The sequence below is a fragment of the Monodon monoceros genome, unplaced genomic scaffold (genome assembly GCF_005190385.1).
Source record: "Monodon monoceros isolate NGI ecotype Baffin Bay Population unplaced genomic scaffold, NGI_Narwhal_1 Super_Scaffold_2, whole genome shotgun sequence".
In the NCBI taxonomy this organism is placed as follows: domain Eukaryota; kingdom Metazoa; phylum Chordata; class Mammalia; order Artiodactyla; family Monodontidae; genus Monodon; species Monodon monoceros.
The window spans coordinates 83486201-83500505 of NW_021703776.1; the positions used below are offsets into that span (position 1 = coordinate 83486201).

Here is a 14305-nt window from a genome sequence, read left to right on the forward strand (position 1 = left end):
TGAAAGGAAAAGAGTATTAAAAGTAATAATAGCTACCATAATGTGTTAATGAATATGCAATATAAAAATGCAACATCGAAAATATAAAAACAGAGAAGTAAAAGGGTGAAACTTTCATAGATGACTGAAGTCAAGCTGCTATCAAATTAAAGTGCACTGTGTTACCTCTGAGAAGTCTTGCGTAAGCCTCATGGTAACCACAAAGCAAAAACCTAGAGCAGAAACACATTAAAAGGGTTATACTCTTTCGTTCAGGCCCGTGGCACCGGCAGGATGGGCAAGTGTCGCGGTCTTCGTACTGCGAGGAAGCTCTGTAGCCACCAACGAGACCAGAAGTGGCATGATAAACAGTACAAGAAAGCCCATTTGGGCACAGTCCTGAAGGCCAACCCTTTTGGAGGCACTTCTAACGCCAAGGGAAGTGTGTTTTAAAAAGTAGGGTTGAAGCCAAACAGCCAAATTCTGCCATCAGGAAGGGTGTCAGGATTCAGCTCATCAAGAATGGCAAAAAAATCACAGCCTTTGTACCCTATGATGGTTGTTTGAATTTTACTGAGGAAAATGATGAAGTTCTGGTTGCTGGATTTGGTCGCAAAGGTCATGCTGTTGGTGACATTCCTGGAGTCCGCTTTAAGGTTGTCAAAGTAGCCAATGTCTCTCTTTTGGCCTTATACAAAGGCAGGAAGGAAAGACCAAGATCATAAGTTTTGATGATGAAAACATGATAGTAATAAATTTCCATATGCCAAAAAAAAAAAAAAAAAAGCGTTATACATCATGACCAAGAGGGATTTATCTCTGGGATGCAAGGATGGTTCAACATATGCAAATGTGATATACAATATTAAAAGAATGAAAGATAAAAATCATATGATAATCTCAATAGATGCAGAAAAGGCTTTTGACAAAATACATCCTTTCATCATTAGAACCCTCAACAAATTTGGTATGGAAAGACCATACCTCAGCCTCATAAAGGCAAATATGATCAACCCACAGCTTACACTGTACTCATCACTGAAAAGTTGAAAGCTTTTCCTCTAAGATCAGGAATAAGACAAGGGTGCCCACTCTCACCACTCTTATTCAATATGGCACTGGAAGTCCTACTTAGGAGCAACTAGGCCAGACAAAGATATGAAAGTCATCCAAATCAGAAAGCAAAAAGTAAAACTGTCACTATTTGCAGATGGCATGATCCTATATATAGAAAACCCTAAAGACTCAACAAAAACACTGTTTGTTGGAAATAATCAACAAATTCAGTAAAGTTGCAGGATATAAAATCAGCATACAAAAATCAATTATTTCTATACACTAACAACAAAACATCTGAAAAAGAAGTAAACAATCATTTTGATTCAGTAGCATCAAAAACAATAAAATACTTGAAATAAATTAACCAAGGAGATGAAAGACCTATACAATGAAAACTATAAGACATTAATAAAAGAAACTGAAGAAGACACAAATGGAAAGATATCTCGTGTTCATGAATTGGAACAATTAATATTGTTAAAATGTTTATACTACCCAAAGCCATCTATAGATTCAATGCAATCCCTATCAAGATTCCAATGGCATTTTTCACAGAAATAGGAAAAAATCCTAAAGTTTGTATGGAACCACAGAAGACCCTGAATAGTCAAAGCAACCTTGAGAAATAATAACAAAGTCGGAGGTATCACAATTCCTGAAACAGTATGGTACTGGCATAAAAATAAACACATAGACCAATGGAGCAGAATAGAGCCCAGAAGTAAACCTACGCATATATGGTCAATTAATTTACAACAAAGGAGCCAAGAATATACAATGGAGAAAGGACAGTCTCTTCAATAAACGGTGTTGGGAAAACTGGACAGCCACATGAAAAAATAAAATCGGACTATCTTACACTGGACACAAAAATTAACTCAAAATGAATTAAACACTTGAATGTAAGACCCAAAACCATAAAATTCCTAGGAGAAAACACAGGTGGTAACTCCTTGACATAGGTCATGGTGATAAATTTTTTAATCTGACACCAAATGTAAAAGCAAGAAATGAAAAAATAAACAAGTGGGACTAGATCAAACAAAAAAGCTGCACAGTAAAGGAAACCACCAACAAAATAAAAAGGCAACCTACCGAATGGGAGAAAATATTTGCAAATCATACATCTGATAATGGGTTCATATACAAAATATGTAAAGAACTCATACAACTCAATAGCAGAAATATAAACAATTCAATTAAAAACAGGCAGAAGATCTGAATAGACATTTTCCCAAAGAAGACATACAGATGGCTAACAGACACATGAAAAGGTGCTCGACATCACTAATTATTAGAGAAATGCAAATCAAAACCACAGTGAGATATCACCTCACACCTGTTAGAATGGCTATCATCAAAAAGACTAGAAACAACAGCTGTTGGCGAGGATGTGGAGAAAAGGGAACCCTTGTGCACCATTGGTGGGAACGTAAACTGGTGCGGCCACTATGAAAAACAGTATGGAGGTGCCTCAAAAAACTAAGAATAGAACTACCATATGATCCAGCATTTCCACTTCTGGGATATATCTGAAGGAAATGAAAACATTAATTCAAAAAGATCATGTTCATTACAGCATTATTTACAATAGCCAAGATATGGAAACAATCTAAGTGTCCATCAGTGGATAAATGGATAAAGAAATTGTGAGATATATACATATTTTTGGGGGGGAGTTGGCCAAAATGTTCATTTGGGTTTCGAATGAACATTTTGGCCAACCCAATATATAAGATGTTATACACACACACACACACACACACACACTGGAATATTACTCAGCTACGAAAAGAATGGAATCTTTCCATTTGCAACAACATGGATGGACCTCAAGGGCATCGTGCTAAGTGAAACAAGTCAGAGAAAGACAAATACTGTATGATCTCTCTTATATGTGGAATCTAAAGAAGACAAACTTGTAAAAAATGGAGTAGAGTGGTGTTTACCAGAGGTGGGGGGTGGAGAAGTGGGGATATGTTGTTCAAGGGTATAAACTGGGAACTAGTAGATAAATAAGTCCTGGAGAGCTAATGTACAGCATAATGATTATAGTCAACAATACTGTGTTATAAACTTCAAAGTTGTTAAAAGACTAGATATTAATTGTTCTCACCACAAAAAAGAAATGACAATTATGTAACATAACAGAGTGTTAGCTAATGCTGTGGTAGCACTCTTACTGCAATATATAAATGGATCAAATCAACATATTGTACACCTTAAACTTACATAACGTTATACGTCAGTTATATGTCAACAAAAAAGAATGAACGTTACATAATGTAAAGTGTGAGGGATAATAAATAAATCTCTGTGTATCTATCACCCAGGTTAAGAAATAAATAATTCCAAGACCTTAGACACCCCTCCTTAATGTGTTCTTCAAGGAGCCACCTTCCATCCTAACCTTTGGGTTAATAATATCCATGCTTTTATTTATAGTTTTACTATATAAGCATGTATCCTTGTTTAGTTTTGGCTATTTGGGACTTATATAGATGGCCACATATAGTTGGAATTGTTTCTTTCAATAAATGTAACATTTGTAAAGTTAATCTATACTGATGAATGTAGTTATTATTTAAATGTATCCATTTTTTAAATTATTTATTTATTTATTTTTGGCTGTGTTGAGTCTTTGTTGCTGCGCACAGGCTATCTCTAGTTGAGGTGAGCGGGGGCTACTCTTCGTTGCCATGCGCAGGCTTCTCATTGCGGTGGCTTCTCTTGTTGCAGAGTATGGGCTCTAGGCGCGCAGCTTCAGTAGTTGTGGCACACGGGCTGAGTAGTTGTGGCCTGTGGGCTCTAGAGCGCAGGCTCAGTAGTTGTGGCACACGGGCTTAGTTGCTCCGCAGCATGTGGGATCTTCCCTGACCAGGGCTCGAACCCGTGTCCCCTGCATTGGCAGGCAGATTCTTAACCATTGTGCCACCAGGGAAGTCCAATGTATCCATTTTTATGTTTAGGCATATTTGTTTTTTCTACTTTTAGGCTTTTATAAACAATGTTTCTATGAATATTCTAGTACATATCTTTATTTTTTCCTGTTTTATTGAGATATAATTGACATACAGCACTGTATAAGCTTAAGGTAAACAGCATAATAATTTGACTTACATACATCATGAAATGACTACCATGATAAGTTTAGTGAACATCTGTCATCTCATATAGATACAAAAGTAAAGGGGAAAGTGGGGGGAGGGATAAATGAGGAGTTTGGGATTAGCAATACACACTACTATATATAAAATAGATAAACAAAAGGACTGACTGTGTAGCATAGGGAACTATATTCAATAACCTATAATGGAAAAGAATCTGAAAACATATATATATATATAACTGAATCACTTAGCTGTACACCTGAAATTAACACAATGTTGTAAATCAACTACACTTCATAAAACAATTAAAGAAGTTGAAAAAAAATTTCCCTTGTGATGAGAACTCTTAGGATTTACTCTCTTAATAACTTTCATATACAACATACAGCAGTATTAATTATATATATATACACACACATATACATACATACACACATGTAATATATATATATATATTATATAATGTTGTACATTACATCCCTAGCACTTATTTATCTTAAAACTGGAAGTTTGTACCTTTTGACTGCCTTTATTCAATATTCATCTCCTACCTCTGGTAACCACAAATCTGATCTCTTTTTCTGAGTTTGTTTATTTGGTTTTGAAGTATAATTGACCTATAACACTGTGTTAGTTCCAGGTACACAACATAGTGATTCGATATTTCTATACATTTTACAAAATTTAGCTTTAAAAATTTTTTTTTATTTTTATTTATTTGTTTTGGCTGTACCATGTGGTATGCAAGATCTTGGTTCGCCGACCAGGGGATTGAACCCCTGCCCCCTGCAGTGGAAGCGTGGAGTCTTAACCACTGGATCACCAGGAAAGTCCCTGTATACATTTCAAAATGATCACCACAATAAGTCCAGTTACCATCTCTCACCACAGTAAGTCCAGTTACCATCTTGGTTCCCCAATCAGGGATTGAGCCTGTGCCCCCTGCAGTGGAAGCGTGCAGTCTTAACCACTGGATCACCAGGAAAGTCCCTCTCTACATTTCCAAATGATCACCAAAATAAGTCCAGTTACCATCTGTCACCATACAAAGATATTACATAATTAGTAACTGTATTCCCCACACTGTACATTTCATACCCATAACTTATTTATCGTGTAACTGGAATTTTCTACCTCTTAATGCCCCTCACCTATTTCTCTCCTCCACCCAACCCCCTTTCCTCTGGCAACCACCTGTTCTCTGCATCTATGACTATGTTTGTTTTGTTATGTTTGTTCATTTGTTTTGTTTTTTAGATTCCCCATATAAGTGAAATAATGAAGTATTTGTTTTTCTCTGTCTGATTTATTTCACTTATCATAATATCCTCTAGGTCCATCCAAGTTGTCACAAATGACAAGGTTTCATTCTTTTTATGGCTGAGTAATATTCCATTGTGTGTGTGTGTACATATATCACATCTTCTTTATCCATTCATCTATTAATGGGAATTTAGGTTGCTTCCATATCTTGGCTATTTTAAATAACGCTGCAGTGAACATAGGGGGTGAATGTATCTTTTCAAATTAGTGTTTTCATTTTCTTCAGATAAATACCCAGGAGCGGGATTGCAGGATCACATGGTAGTTCTGTTTTTAGTTTTTTGAGGAACCTCCGTATTGTTTTTCATAGTGGTTGTATCAATTTACATTACCACTAACTGTGTACAAGGGGTCCCTTTCTTCCCATCCTATCCCGTATTTATTTGCAGACTTTCTGATGATAGCCATTCTGACAGGTGTGAGGTGATATCTTGTAGTTTTGACTCTGCCTATTTTTTTTAATCTATTTTTTTATGTTGAATTTCATTAGTTCTTTGTATATTTTGGATATAAACCCCTTATCAAATATATGGTTTGCAAATATCTTCTCCTAGTAGGAGGCCTTTTCATTGACAGTTTCCTTCACTGTCCAAAAGTTTTTTACTTTGATGTAGTCCCATTTGTTTATTTTTTATTTTGTTGCCCTTGCCTGAGGAGACATATACAAAATATTTCTAAGTCAGATGTCAAGAGCATACTGCCTGTTTTATAGAATTTTATGGTTTCAGCTCTTACATTTAAGTCTTTAATCCATATTAAGTTTATTTTTTATATGGTGTGAGAAAATAGTCCAGTTTTCCCACCTTCATTTATTGAAGAGGTTGTATTTCCCATTGTATATTCTTGCCTTCTCTGTCATAGATTAATCGACCATAAGTGCATGGGTTTATTTCTGGGCTCTCTATTCTGTTCCACTGATTTGTGTCTGTCTTTGTGCCATTACCATACTGTTTTGATTACTGTAGCTTTGTAGTATAGTGTGAAATCAGGACACATGACACCTCCAGATTTGTTCTTCTTTCTGAAGATTGTTTTGGCTATTTGTGGTCTTTTGCGTTTCCATACACATTTTAGAATTACTTATTCTAGTTGTGTGAAAAATGCCATTTTTTTTTTTTTTTTTTTTTGCGGTACGCAGGCCTCTCACTGTTGTGGCCTCTCCTGTTGCGGAGCGCAGGCTCCGGACGTGCAGGCTCAGTGGACATGGCTCACGGGCCCAGCTGCTCCACGGCACGTGGGATCTTCCCGGACCGGGGCACGAACCCGCATCCCCTGCATTGGCAGGCAGACTCTCAACCACTGCGCCACCAGGGAAGCCCGCCATTGGTATTTTTATATGCATTGTATTTATTCTGTAGATTACCTTGGGGAATATAGTCATTTTAACAATATTAATTCTTCCAGTCTACGAATATGGTATAACTTTCCAATTGTTTGTGTCATCTTCAGTTTCTTTTACCAGTGTCTTATAGTTTTCTGAGTATAGGTCTTTTACCTCCTTAGTTAGATTTATTCCTAGGTACTTCATTCTTTAGATGTGATTGTAAATGGGATTGTTTTCTTAATTTCTCTTCTAATAGTTCATTGTTAGTGTATAGCAATGTAACAGATTTCTATATATTAATTTTGTATCCTATAATTCTACTGAATTCATTGTGAATTCATTGATGAGTTCTAGTAATTTTTTGGTGGCATCTTTAGAATATTCTATGTATAGTATCATGTCATCTGTAAGTAGTGACAGTTTTACTTTCTTCCAATCTGGATTCCTTTTATTTCTTTTTCTTGTCTGAGTGCTGTGGTGAGGACTTTCAATACTATGCTGAAGAAAAGTGGTGAGAGTGACCATCCTTGTCTTGTTCCTGATCTTAAAGGAAATGCTTTCCATTTTTTACTGCTGAGTATGATGTTACCTGTGGGCTTGTCATATATGGCCTTTATCATGCTGAGGTATGTTCCCTCCATACCCCTTTGTTGAGAGTTTTTATCGTAGATGGATGTTTTGTCAAAAGCTTTTTCAGCGTCTGTTGAGATGATCATATGATTTTTATTCTTCAGTTTGTCAGTGTGGTGTATCACATTGATTGATTTGCAGATATTGAACCACCTTGCATTCCTGGGATACATCCCACTTGATCATGGTGTATGATCCTATTAATGTATTGTTGAATTTGGTTTGCTAATATTTTATTGAGGATTTTTGCATCTATGTTCATCAGTGATATTGGCTTGTAATTTTCTTTTTTGTGTGCTATCTTTGTTTTTGGTAACAGGGTGATGCTGGCCTTGTAGAATTAGTTTGGAAGCATTCTTTCCTCTTCAATTTTTGGAATAGTTTGAGAGGATAGATGTTAACGCTTCTCTAAATGTTTGGTAGAATTCACCTGTGAAGCCATCTAGTCCTGGACTTTTATTTGTTGAGAGGTTTTCTATTACTGATGCAATTTCATTACTGGTAACTGGTCTACTCATATTTTCTATTTCTTCCTGATTCAGTCTTGGGAGATTGTACATGTCTAAGAATTTGTTCATTTCTGCTAGGTTGTCAATTTTATTGGTATATAATTGTTCATAGTAATACCTATGAGCCTTTGTATTTCTGTGGTGTCAGTTGTAACTTCTCTTTCATTTCTGATTTTATTTATTTGGGCCCTACCTCTTTTTTTCTTGATGAGTCTGGCTAAAGGTTTATCAATTTTGTTTATTTTTTCTTAACAAACCAGCTCTTAGTTTTACTGATCTTTCCTATTTTTTAAAAGTCTCCATTTCATTTGTTTCTGCTCTGATCTTTATGATTTCTTTCCATGTACTAATATCAGATTTTGTTTGTTCTTCTTTATCTAGTTCCTTTAAATGTGAAATTAGGTTGTTAGGGATATTTCTTATTTCCTGAGGCAGGCTTGTATTGCTATAAACTTCTCTCTTAGAACTGCTTTTACTGACGTCCATAGATTTTGGATTATTGTTTTCATTTGTCTCCAGGTATCTATTTATTTCTTCTTTGATTTCTTCAGTGATCCATTGATTGTTTAGTAGCATGTTGTTTAGCCTCCATGTGTTTGCATTTTTTGCAGTTTTTTTTTTTCTTGTAGTGTATTTCTAGTCTCATAGCACTGTGGTAAGAAAAGATGCTTGATATGATTTCAATTTTCTTAAATTTACTGATACTTGTTTGATGGCTTATTAGCATGTGATCTATCCTAGAGAATGTTCTATGTGCACTTGAAAAGAATGTGTATTCTGCTGCCTTTGAATGCAATGTTTATATATATATATATACATATATATATTCTATTTGGTCTAATGTGTCATTTAAGGCAGCATTTCCTTATTGATTTTCTGTCTGGATGATCTGTCCATTGATGTAAGTTGGGTGTTAAAGCCCCCTACTATTATTGTGTTACTGTCAGTTTCTCCCTTTATGTCTATTAATATTTGCTTTATGTATTTAGGTGTTCCTATGTTGGGTGCATGTATGTTTACAATTGTTATATCTTCTTCTTGGATTGAACCCTTTATGTAATGTTCTTTTTTGTCTCTTGTGACAGTCTTTGTTTTAAAGTCTATTTTGTCTGCTTTAAGTATTGCTACCCCAACTTTCTTTTCATTTCCATTTTCATGAAATACCTTTATCCATCCTCTCACTTTCAGTCTGTGTTGTCTCTGGATCTGAAGTGAGTCCCTTGTAGGCAACATATATATGGGTATTGTTTTTGTATCCATTCAGCCACTTCATATCTTTTGATTAGACCATTTAGTCCATTTACATTTAAACTAATTATTGGTAGATATGTACATTGCCATTTTGTTCATAGTTTTGGGGTTGTTTTTGTAGTTCTCTTGTGCACTCCTTTCTTCTTTTGTTCTCTTCGCTTGTGATTTGATAACTATCTTTAGTGTTATGTTTGCATTCATTTCTCTTTTTTCTGTATCTATTGTAGATTTTTGGTTTGTGGTTACCATGAGGTTCATTTTAACTATATATGTGATTATTTTAGTTGATGATCTCTTAAGTTTGAACACATTCTAAGAACCTTGCATTTTTACTACCTCTCACACACATTTAATGTTTTTCATGTTACATTTTACATTTGTTTTGTGTATCCCTTAACTACTTAGTGTGGATATAGATGATTTTTACTACTTTTGTCTTTTAACCTTCCTACTAGCTTTATAGGTCGTTGATATACTACCTTTGCTGTATATGTCTTTACCAATGAGATTTTTCCTTTTGTAATTTTCATATTTTTAGTTGTGGCCTTTTCCTTCACACTTAGAGAAGTCCCTTTAACATTGCTTGTAAAGGTGGTTTCATGGTGCTGAAGTCTTTTAGCTTTTGCTTGTCTGTAAAACTATTTCTCCTTCAAATCTGAATGATAGCCTTGCCAGGTAGAGTACTCTTGGTTGTAGGTTTTTTCCTTTTATCACTTTAAATATATTGTGCCACTCCCTTCTAGCCTGATAGTCCTATGGGCATTCCCTTCTATGTAACTAGTTGCTTTTCCCTTGTTGCTTTTAATATTCTCTCTTTATCTTTAATTTTTTTTTCATTTTAAATGCAATGTGTCTTGGTGTGGTTGTCTTTGAGTTCATCTTGTTTGGGACTCTCTGTGCTTCCTGGACCTGGATGTCTGTTTCCTTTCCCAAGTTAGGAAAGTTTTCAGCTATTATGTCTTAAATATGTTCTCTGCCCCTTTCTCTCTTCTTCTGGGACCCCTATAATGTAAATGTTCATATTCCTGATGTTGTTTCAGAGGTCTCTTAAACTGTCCTCATTTTTTCAAATTCTTCTACATTCTTCTGTTCACCTTCAGTGATTTTCACTATTCTGTCTTCCAGATTGCTACTCTGTTTCTCTTATCTTCTAATCTACTAGTGTATTTTTCACTTTAGTTATTGTATTCCTCAGCTCTGTTTGGTTCCCCTTTCTATTTTCTCTTTGTTAGAAACTTCTATCTTCTCATTGTGTTCATCCATTCTTCTGAGTTCTTCTGACCATCTTTACAATTATACCTTGAATTCTTTATTGGGTAGATTGCCTATCTCCACTTAGTTCTTCTTCTAGAATTTTATCTTGTTTTGCTTAGAACATATTTTTCTGTCTCCTCATTTTGCCTAATTCTCTATATTTCTCTGCATTTGGTAAGTTGGTTATATTTCCTGATCTTGGAGATGTGGCTTTATGTAAGAAATGTCCTATAGGCCCCAGGAGGACACTCCCCTCTGGCCACCAGAGATATATGCTCTGGGGGTACCCTCTATGTGTGCTGCATGTGCCCTTCTGTTGCAGTGGGCTGACTACTGTGGGTGTGCTGGTAGGTGTGGATAGCCCCCGGTCAGGTTGGTTGTCAGGCCTTGCCTAGTGTGAATGCTGTCAGCTGCTGGCGGTTGGGGTCTGGGCCCAGGGGATACTGTGGCTGGTGTCAGCCTGCTGGTGGGCAGGGTCAGGTCCTGAGGGCTGGCTCAGGGCCCTGGGTGTCCTGAGGCTAGTGCTGGCTCACTGGTGGGTGGGGCCATGTCCTGGGGCAGCTTGTGGTTCAGGGGTCCTGTGGCAGCCAACTTGCTTGTAGGTGGGGCTGTGTCCCTGCCTGGACAGCTGCTTGACTTGGGGTGTCCCAGGACTGATGCTGACTGGCTGGTGGACAGGCTGGGTCCCAGCATTAATAAACTAGAGGGAGGATCCCAAAATGGCACTTGCAACACTAGCATCCTCATGGTAGGATGAGCTCCCCAAAATGGCAGCTGCCAGCATCTGTCTCCAAGATGATTCCCAGTTGCCTCCTGCTTCTCTGGGAGGCTCTCTAAGATTAGCAAGTGGGTCTGACCCAGGCTTCTTTCAAATTACTGCTTATGCTCTGGGTCTTGGGTGTGTGAGATTTTGTGTGTGCCATTTAAAAATGGAGGCTTTATTTCCCACAGCCCTCTGCCTCTCCTGAAAGTAAGCCCCAGGGGCCTTCAACGACAAATGTTCTGGTGGCTCATCTTCTGGGTGCAGGACCCTCATGCTGGGGAACCCGATGTGGGGTTTGGACCCCTTGCTCCTTGGGGAGAACCTCTGCAATAGTAATTATCCTCCAATTTGTGGGTTGCCTACCCAGGGGTATGGGTGTTGGCTATACTGCATCTCTGGCTCTACTATCCATCTTGTTGTGGGTCCTTCTTTATATCTTTAGTTGTAGAAGATCTTTTCTGCTAGTCTTCAGGTCATTCTCATTGCTTGTTGCTCTGTAAATAGCTGTAATTTTGGTGTGTCTGGTGTGTCTAAATTTGGAGGTGAGCTCAGGGTCTTCCTCCTCCACCATCTTGGCCAGTCCCCCTCTAGTACATATTTTGTGGGAGTGGATTTGCCAAATTATAGGATACATACATGTTCATTTTTACTAGATAATGTCAAATTGTTTTCAAAAGTGTTGTAAAATATACTCCCAACACTATGAGTTCCAGTTGTTCCATGTCTTTACCAACATTTAGGATTGTTGAACTTTTTCATTTTTGTCAGTCTGGTGGGTCTATGATGGTCTCATTTTATTTTTGCTTTGATACAAATGAGGCTGACCTTTACATATGTTTTCTGTTTATTTTTTAATTAGGGTGATTGGTTTGTATTTGTTGTTCCAGCATAATTATTAAAATGCCTCCCTTTGTTCTCTAACATCTCAGTTTAGACAATAAATTATGCAGCATTCTACTCTTAGTTGAGTTCCTCTACTAACATGGAAATTCCCTTCTTGCTCTTTAGGATTAAGGATGATACTCACGTGGTCAAGTGGCTCTGAGGGAAGAAGACTAAATTTGGGTAGATACAGAGGATGGAGCAAAAAACAAATGAGAGGGAAATCAAATGTATTAACTATGACTACTTAGTCTGACTCAGGATGACCATTTCCAAAATAATGTGAGATGGTGCCTTCTAATGGGTACAAGCAGATGGACTTGATCAATATCATTCAGCATCAAAGTAAAAGAATTTGTTTACTTATTTCTGAGAAATGACTCAAGTCACAATCATTATTTGAAAGTTGGTCACAGTGTATACTGCAGCTGCTTACTTCCCTCTCAATCTGTAACAATTCTTTTAAAAACTTGCATATGAAACCAAACAGTACTTTTCATACCTTGAGATCATTTTGTGAAGCCCCCTACTCTTTAAAAAAACTCACTTGTAATGGTGCTATTGAACCACTTCCATATTATACTCAACTAATGCTTCATTTCCCCCAAAAGGAAATCAAATAAATAACATCTCTGTAAATAATTTGTATTGAGGGGTACTTTGCATTTGTCAAAATGATTTATGGTTCTAGTCTTCTTCCTTGAAGAAACCCTGAGAAAGCATTTTTCCCCATCCTTGTAGATGAAGGAGAAGAGGCCCATCAAGGCTGAGTGTCCCCCAGTCATTAAGGAGGGGAAGTCACGCTGTTGCCCCAGAACTTTGGAGTCTCTGGTTTAGCCCAGCCCATTTCCCAGTAAAGCACATTTCCTTCCTAATATGATTTAATGGGGTTGCGTGTACGAACTCATGCTGGGGACCAAATGCCAAATTATTTTCTTGCTCAATATTCTTCTGCCATCATGTCAAACATGAGAAATTTCAACATTCCAAGTTCATTTCATTTGTAATCACTTGAACAAAAACTCTCCCAAGACAAGCTTGACAAATGTTATTTCTCCTATTTAGAAAGCTCCCTAATAGCTGGAAGGATTTTTCTTCCAAATCTCCCACAAATTGAAGTAAATTTAAAGATAAATCCCACCTTTGGAAGGAAACCTTCCTTCCAAGGTGGGAAATTCTAGCTCTGTTTCTTTAGTTATAAGTGATTACTAGGCAGGGGCTTATCCTGTACACATTGGGCGAACATAAGTACTAGTGTTTCCTGCAGAAGATGCTCTAATTCACTGTTTACCAGATTAGATCCTGCCTGGTGGCTAACCAGTGGTTTAGGGTCTTTAGGAGGCACCATCATTGTCTTTGCCCCCCCCCCCACCAACTCTTCAGATTGCTAGTAATTTAAATATGGAGCACTCAGTAGCAAGAGGATCACTGAGTTCATTTGTTTGGAACAATCCTTTCCCAAACTGTTGACGTGTTGATGTGTTGGGAGACACGTCAATCACTGTGTTATGAGGACCACATGGCTGTGTTATCCAATATGGTAGTCACTAGCCACATGTGGCTATTTACATGTTAATTACATAAAACATAAAATTCAGTTGCTTAGTCTCATCAGCAACATTTCGAGTGCTCTGTAGCCACCCCGTCGGATGGTGCAGATGTAAAATACTCCCATCACTGCAGAAAGTCCTACTGGACAGGGCTGCTTCTTAGTGCCCTGGTGAGCAAGGTTTCCCAAATGGTTTTGCTGTTTTCCTCATGGACTGTCTCAGATCTCTCAAAGCCCAGCCTCTAATTGGCTCTACCCCACACATATCACTCTTCATGAGGGCCAAGGTGCCTCTTGTTTGTTTCTGCATTCCCTCACCTCCACAGAAAGCCTCTTCCAATTTAATTCACAGGTGTATTAGGAAAGGAAACTTTTGGGCAATGACTTTTTAGAGCAAGGCGACAAGAATGCCAGTCTCGTGAGTGCCACCTGTGTAGTTCTGTCGGCTTTATTTAGCTCTTGATCCGCCTGGTCACCCAGCTATCTTCTGTTGGCTGGTGTCACAAATAAGCATTCCTGGCTACTGGTGAGCATGGGGTCATTCCTCACCATCCCCTCTCCCCCAGGTGCCCTGCCCTCCAGGCACTTCTTGCTCCCCGACGTTCCTCAGACTTCCTTGTCTCACATCTTTGTTTCTTCCCTGGCCAAACCCTCCGCATTTATCCAATTTAT

General features: G+C 37.7%; 1 pseudogene; it reads left to right on the top strand.

Annotated features, from left to right (window-relative positions):
* Window positions 1-273: 273 nt before the first annotated feature.
* Window positions 274-704, top strand: LOC114902039 (annotated as a pseudogene).
* The last annotated feature ends 13601 nt before the right edge of the window (window positions 705-14305 follow it).